This window comes from Molossus molossus, unplaced genomic scaffold (assembly GCF_014108415.1).
Source record: "Molossus molossus isolate mMolMol1 unplaced genomic scaffold, mMolMol1.p scaffold_m16_p_9, whole genome shotgun sequence".
Classification (NCBI taxonomy): Eukaryota; Metazoa; Chordata; class Mammalia; order Chiroptera; family Molossidae; genus Molossus; species Molossus molossus.
In genome coordinates this window covers 61,983,174-61,990,979 of record NW_023425403.1, presented here as the reverse complement: position 1 = coordinate 61,990,979, position 7,806 = coordinate 61,983,174, and the positions used below count along the sequence as shown (strand labels likewise).

Below are 7,806 nucleotides of genomic sequence, written 5' to 3'. Positions count from 1 at the left end.
AGCAAAGGAACACAGCTTCACAAACAACAGAAGGCTCCATAAGTGAAACATGTGCAGTAGATTCCCACTGGAAACAAATGTGAATTTTTGACCAAGCAACCTCCAACACGCCCCCAAGGAGACCACTTAGAGAGCCCAGAGGCCCTGAGCCCACCAGGCCTCCACTTTGCAAAGCTGGATAAAGACAAGGCTGGCTGTGTTTGAGATGTACCAAGATGTAAAAATTCTATTCACCAGAACTCCTCTCAAGAGAATTCCATGTGGTAGAAGGAATATTTGATAGAAATGCTCAGTGGGTGTGAGGTTCCCCTTGGGCTTCCTGCAGGGCCACTGGTTGGTTGCTAAACAAACTTCTTTCTGAGAGTTTGTTCCAAGACTAAAGCTGAACTGCATCCTCTTCCAACTGGCACCGAGCCTCTTCTGAATGAACGTGGAGCAAATATTTAAAGACTGTCAGCTTAAAAAGGAACCAACCTATTAACTGCACTTGGCACCCACATGACTCGGTCTGGCTTCATTTCAACCCTCTTCCCTCTCCAAGTGTAGAGATCATGATTTAACAACTGAAAGTGGCCCTGGCCAGTTTGGCTCAGCGGTTAGAGCATCGGCCTGCGGTCCGGAGAGACCCGGGTTCGGTTCCCGCTAAGGGCACGTACTTCGGTTGCAGTTTGTCCCCGGCCCTGGTTGGTCGTGCGGGTAGCAGCCACTCGATGTGTCCCTTCACGTCGATGTTTCTCTCTCTCTCCCTTCCTCTCTCTCCCTCCCACTCTATCTGTACAAAAATGGAAAAATATCCTCAGGTGAGGATAAAAAAATAAAAACTGAAAGTGTGTACCCTGGCTGGTTTGGCTCAGCAGTTGGAGCGTCGGCCCGTGGACCAAAGAGTACCAGGTTCAGTTCCCACTAAGGGAACGTCCCTCAGTTGCAGTTTGTCCCAAGCCTCGGTTGGGGTTGTGTGGGTGGCAACCAGTCGATGTGTCTCTCTCACATCGATGTTTCTCTCTCTCTCTTCCTCCCTCTCTCTCCTGCTCTATCTGAAGATAAATGTCCTCGGGTGAGGATTAAAAAAAAAAAGTAAAAGTGTGCACAGCCACTCTCATCACTTTTTTTCTAACAGCTCCAAGAAGATGTCATATTATCATTTTAAAGACAAAAAAAAACTGAGGTGAAGAGAGGTAAGGTGCCCCCTTACTGGAAAGTAGGTCTCCATCCCACAGCATTGATGAGCTATGGGTAAGACTTAACAATATGGTCTATAACCATGGTTCTCAACATTGGCTGTGCTTGGAAGCATGTGAGACTCTGGAAAACACTTAGGTCTGTGCCTGGTACCCAAAAAGATTTCACTGGTCTGGTGTGGGGCCCAGAAACCAGTTTTTAAACTCCCCAGATGATTCTGATGTGTAGCCAGGGTGGCAAACTACTGATAGGTAATACTGTGACTATGGGGAAATGCTGGGCAGCAAAGATTGTCCCCTCCTCTCCTCATTAAGTAAATATTTGAGCAAGTCCTATATTTCAGGAATAAGGCATGCAGGTTTCTGCATGCAAGGAGGGAGAGACACTCCAGTGAAAGTAACATACAGTGCTAGATGCCTGAGTGCCTTGCACAGCCTGGGAGGCAGCAGTCTGGATGAGGAAGTGGTGCCTTGGCTCTTTTAAACAGGACCTGAGGCCTTCCTTCTCTGGGGACAGCAGGAAGGGTGCATAGAAAATCAGATAGGATTTCTTGCCCACTGGAGCTCCAATGCCAGGGTGCAAGTCCACCATGGATATTTCCAGGGTGGTTACAAGTTGGCTGTTCGTAACTCAGATGTTTGATGGTTTGAAATTCCCAAAGACCCTAACTCATTGCCAAGAAGTCGTAAAACCTTGAACTTTCAACCTGAACTTATTTTCCCAAATTTTGGTCAAAGTTCTTATAATGGCGTCTCACATTTATTAAGTACATTCTGTGTATCAGGTACTTTACTAAGTGCTCCGAGTGCTTTATGCTGTCTTAGGCCTTAACAACCATAACTATGGTAGGTCCTACAAGCCTACCCCATTTTGCATATGAGGATAATAGCTCACCCACGTTTACCTTCACCCTCCCCACCCCACCCTAAGCAATGGAGGCAGGTTCAAAGGTAGGTTTGTCTGACTTCACAGCCCAAGCCCTTAACCACGGTGCTTGCTATTTCTAGCATGAGAGGAAGTGTGTGCCTGTCAAGCATTAAAGCTGTAACATTCAAGAAAGCATGTCCTTAGCTTTGTCAGTGCCTTACCTCAGTTTTGGTGATGACCAGGTGGTAGAAGTCCTTGCTTGGAGAGGGAGCCTAGCTTCCCATCTCATACAGAATGTTGGGTAGGAGAGAAGTCATGGGCTCCTCCTGCAGCTCCAGTATCCAGCAACCACAAACAGTATCCAAGGCCTAGCCTGTTTCTATGCTCACTGTTCCTGTTTCTTTTCACCAGCAAGAGCAGGTGAGCTTCACTCTTGGGGCAGCCTGCTGAAGCAAAGTGCCCTCTGCCACCCCTTTAACAGGAACAAACAAAACTGTTAGGAAGAGATTTGGCTTTGTACTGTCACTACACATTGGTCATGCCTAAAGGAATTAATCTGGCCAGCATCGAGTTCCTGGTAACCTTTCACTTGCATGTGTGAAAAGCCCACAAGCTTGTGTATTCAACTAGTATTTGTTGAGAGCCTACAATGTGCCAGGCACTGGGGAGTCAGTAGCACCTGCCAGTTCCCACCTACCTCACCCTGGCCAGTTGTGTGAACCTTAGGTGGTCATTTAGCAGAGTCAGTTCTGCATGGCAAAAGAGAAAGAGCCCCATTCTCTCCAGCAAAGGCTCTGCTCTTTCCTACAAGGTGGGCTCATGAGTGGTCCTCAGGCCATGGATGGTCATCCAGTTCTCTTACTGAAGTAGAAAGCCTCTGCCTTACCCACTAGATGAGACACTGTGCTATTTTCTATATGCCTTATACCATACAGAGCATATAGCATGTTTGCCTATTATTTTGTTCCACATTTCCTTTTTTTAATAACCTCACCCAAGGAACTTTTCATTCATTTTGAGAGAAAGAAACAATGTGAGAGAGAAACATTGATTGGTTGACTCCCAAAAGTAACCCAACCAACGCCAGAGACTGAACCCTCAAATCTGTAACCTAGGTATGTATCCTGACCAGAAATCAAACTCATGACCTTTCAGAGTATGAGACAGCACTCCTACTCACTGAGCCACACCAGCCAAGGCTGTTCCTCATTTCTTGCATTTGTTATTTTGTGTTTAGTTGATTTTGTAGTGAAATGTTTAAATTCCTTCATTTCCTTTCGAGTATATTCTATAGCAATTTTCTTTGTGGTTACCATAAAAATTAACATTCTAAAGTTTTAATATTCTAATCTGTATTTATAGCAGCTTAACTTCAGTAACATAAAAATTCTGCTTCTTTACAGCTCCATCTTCCCCTTTAGATTTCTGATGTCGTAAAATTACATCTTTATACATTGTGTACCCAAAACCATAAATTAACACTTTTTGTAATGCACTAGTCTCCTAAATTACATAGAAAACAAGATTTGGGGTTACATAGCAAAATCATAATAATGCTAGTTTTACATTAATAACTTTTTTTTAAATGTATTAGTCATGTAGAAAACAAAAAGCATAAACTATTGTTACAATATTAGTTATTACATTTACCTGTACATTTACCTTAGTTAAGATATTTATTTCTCCATAGGGCTTTGAGTACCATCTAGTGTACTTTCTTCTTCTTTTTTTAAAATCCTCTTTTTTTTTTATTTTTTTATCCTCACCCGAAGACATTTTTCCATTTTCTGTTCAGGTAGAGTGGGAGGGAGAGAGGAACAGAGAGAGAGAGAGAAACATCGACGTGAAAGGATCACATCGAGTGGCTGCCACCCGCACGACCGACCAGGGCCGGGGACAAACTGCAACCGAGGTACGTGCCCTTAGCGGGAACCGAACCCAGGTCTCTCTGGACCGCAGGCCGACGCTCTAACCGCTGAGCCAAACTGACTAGGGCAAAATCCTCACTCGAGGATACTTTTCTATCTATCTTCAGACAGAGTAGGATGGAGAGAAAGGGAAAGAAAGGGAGAGAGAAACATTGAAGTGAGAGGGACACATTGACTGGTTGCCTCCCACAGGACCCCAACCAGGGCCAGGGACGAACCGCAACCAAGGTATGTGCACTTGACCGGAATCGAACCCAAGACTCATTGGTCCTTGGGCCAACGCTCTATCACTGAGCCAAAGTCCGTCTAGTGTACTTTCATTTCACCTGGCAGGATACCCTTGAGCATTTCTTGCTGGCCACGTCTAGTGGTCACAAATTCCCTCAGCTTTTGTGTGGGAATGTCTGGATTTCTCCCTCACTTTTTTTTTTTTTATCCTCACCCGAGGGCATTTTTTCCATTTTTTGTTCAGATAGAGTGAGAAGGAGAGGAAGAGAGAGAGAGAGAAACATTGACGTGAAAGGGACAAACTGGGCGGCCTCCCGCACGACCCAACCAGGACCGAGGACAAACTGCAACTGAGGTACGTGCCCTTAGCGGGAACTCCCTCACTTTTGAAGAACAGTTTTGCTGGATACAGGATTCTTGGTTGACATTTTCCTGTTAGTACTTTGAATACATCAACCCAGTATCTTCTGGCCTCCATTTTCTGGTAAAAAAAATCTGCAAATATTCTTATTGAGGATCCCTTGTATGTAACGACTGTCTTCTCTTTTACTGTTCTCAAGGTTCACTGTTTGTCTTTGGCTATTGAAAGTTTGATTAAAACATGTCTCAGTGTGGCTCTCTGAGTTAATCTTACTTGGAGTTTACTTTTGGATGTTTATATTTATGTTTTTAATCATTTTTGGAAGTTTTCAGCCATTATTTCTTCAAATATTCTCTCTGCCCCTTTCTCTCTTCTTTCTGGAATTCCCACAACATATTTTAGTCTACTTTATGGTGTCCCAAATATCCCTTAGGCTCTGCTCACTTATTTTCAATCACTTTTCATTCTGTTCCTTAGTCTTAATAATTTCCATTAACTGTCCTGAAAGTCACTTCAACGGCGGGGGGGAAGGGGAGGGGACGGGGAACTTGCAACAATGGAAGGAGGTGCAATAAGAATGGCTGCCCACCTCTTTGCAACTCTGTGATCAAAAGCAGCAATTGGCAGTCAGAGCACAGATTCCCCAATATTTGGAAGGCAGGGTCCTTTTTATCCACCCTAACTCCCACAAGTTGTGTGCAAGATGGCTGGGGGTTGGGGATAGGTAGCTGCTACTGTGTGGAGATCAGATTAACAAAAATTAACCATTTTTCTGTCCAAGCCTTCAACAGACTCCAAAGTTCCAAAACACATATAGCAGCCAAGTTCTGCCAATTAAATTTTTGTCTAGGTAGGGAAACAGATTCCTGGTGCTTCCTCCTCTACCATCTTCCCAGAATTCTCACTACCTGATTGTTTTTCATTTACTATTTTCCAACATAGAGCCAATTCTAGTGACTTCAAACTGGCCTTTCCCACCACAATAACCCTGACCCTACAGATTAGGAAACCAATGTGGGGATATTGCCAGCACCTGAGTATGTCTATCCTAATTATGCCTTCCAGGACTGGAGAAATAACCACAGAATGGTTTGGGGGCCTTCTGAACCCACTATGATATGGACCTAAGCTGAAACTCCCATTAACTACCTAACCTCCATAAGCCCCTACCCTAATTGGAGGGCCACAGTTATGCCTGGAGTCTCCTGATAGTCTCAGTTCAGAGCCAGTATCCAAGATTTCCTTTTCCCCAGAGCACACTCAGGTAAATGGCCATAGTCCCCTTTGGGAAAGGCTGGCCAAAGGATTAACAGTACAGAGTTTTTGGCAGTGTACTGGGGTCCTTGCTCAAGGGAACCTGACCTCCCTTTCATTCAAGTGGCTCTGGGTCTGTAAACTGGCTCAAGTCTGGGAACCAACTGAGGAGCCATGACTCTTTTTATAATTCAAGTTAGATTTTTTTTCATTTGACCTAGAACTCTTGCATTTATACAAATCAAGTAAGAATTTAGTAGGCTCCCCATCTATTTCATTAATCCTCCCTATGGCCTACAGCAAGCATTTGCAAGAGATTGGCTGGTATCTGCAAGCAAAAAGCTAAATGACATTATGCTCAAACCAACTAAGCAACTGATCACAATCAAAAGTATTGACACATTTTATTCCAATGGTATTTTCAGTTTTAGGATTGAATAGTGTCCAATCTGGGAAATAGATAAGGGGGGGAAACACAGAACTCTTGCACTAAAAAAATGAGGCCCAATTCAGTTCTATAGCCAACCCCCCACCCCCCACCCCTGCCTCCACTTCCCAAGCTCATAAAATAAAAGGCAGTTGGGCAAAAGTAGTCTTGGCAGGTGGAGAGAACTATGATAGGCTTAGTGAGTGTAGGACTTTAATAGGAAAAAGAGTAAACATTATAGGCCGGGAAGAAAAAGCAATGAGCAAGGTGGCATGGGAAGGTTACTTAAATAAGGTATCATTTGCCAATGCCTTAAGTAACTGGACCCTAAGGTGTCATTTTGCATTGAGAACACACCACAAAGTCAGTGTTGTAGACTTTATTTTGGTGTGTGAAGGCTGGGTTGGGAGGCCTATGAGCAGTCTCTACTGCACCGATCTGTGAGGGCCTAGCAATAGATACATTGCTGAAGAAATAAACCAGGCTTGCTTAGGCCAAGCAGAGAAATCAAAACCCCCCAATTTTCAAGCCCAGGTGTGGTAGGCAGAATGGCTCTCAAAGATGTCCAAGTCCCAAATGCCAGACCCTGTGAACATGATAGTTCATGGCAAAGGAGACTGAGGGTTGCTAATCTGCTGACTTTAAAATAGGGAGATCATCCTAGATTATCTGTGTGGCCCACTGTAATCACAACAGTCCTTAATGTGACAACAGAAGCAGTGTCAGAGAGACACTATGCACCAGTTCAAAGATGCAGGAAGGGAACCATAAGCCAAGAGTACAGGTTGCTTCTAGAAGCTGGAAAGGGAAGGGAATAGATTCTCTAGAGTTTTCAGGAAAGAATGTGGCCCTGCTAATGCCTTGATTTTAGCTCCGTGAGGTACAGAACTGTCAGAGAACAAATTTGTGTTGTTTTAAGCCACTAAGTTTCATGTAATTTGTTACAGCAATAGGAAACAAATACAATACATAGACAGAAACAGGTAGGTTGACAAAGGGAAACAATTTCAGGGATTTTTACCTTTAGGGTTGTAGTTCAACTTTAAAAGGTACCTCTCCCCCTGCCTTGGCCGGTCTGGCCCATGGACCAAAGTCTCGGGTTCGATTCTGGTCAAGGGCACATACCTTGGTTGCAGTTTGTCCCTGGCCCTGGTCAGGGTCGTGCAGGAGGCAGTTGGTCGATGTGTCTCTCTCACATCGATGCTTCTCTCTCTCTCCACCTCCCACTCTATATGAAGATATTTGAAAAAGTATCCTCGGGTAAGGACTAAAAAATTAAATAAAATAAAAGGCACCCCCTCCTTCATTTTGTGATGCTTACAGATCAGACTTGATAAGCATCCTTGTCTTCATCCAAGACAAAACTGTAGAATCCACACCAGTATCTAAAAAAGCAAAAACAAATAAACAACTGCTATAGGCACATCAAAACTCATGCAAATAAATGAAAATTAGTCCTCTAAAATATAATGGCATCAAGTCCATGAATGTTGAGTAAAATATAATTTTTATTCCTCTGCATATTAAGTAAAATCAGTGGTTTGAGAATTCATTAAAAATAG

The 7,806-nt window shown here is 43.7% G+C and overlaps 1 long non-coding RNA gene across 1 annotated transcript; it reads right to left on the bottom strand.

Annotated features, from left to right (window-relative positions):
* Positions 1-2,283: 2,283 nt before the first annotated feature.
* LOC118623017 lies at positions 2,284-7,597 on the bottom strand. The gene is made up of 3 exons (XR_004958172.1): positions 7,566-7,597; positions 3,709-3,833; positions 2,284-2,518 (listed from the first exon to the last, which is right to left on the bottom strand). It is a non-coding gene; the product is annotated as an uncharacterized LOC118623017 (long non-coding RNA).
* Positions 7,598-7,806: the final 209 nt, after the last annotated feature.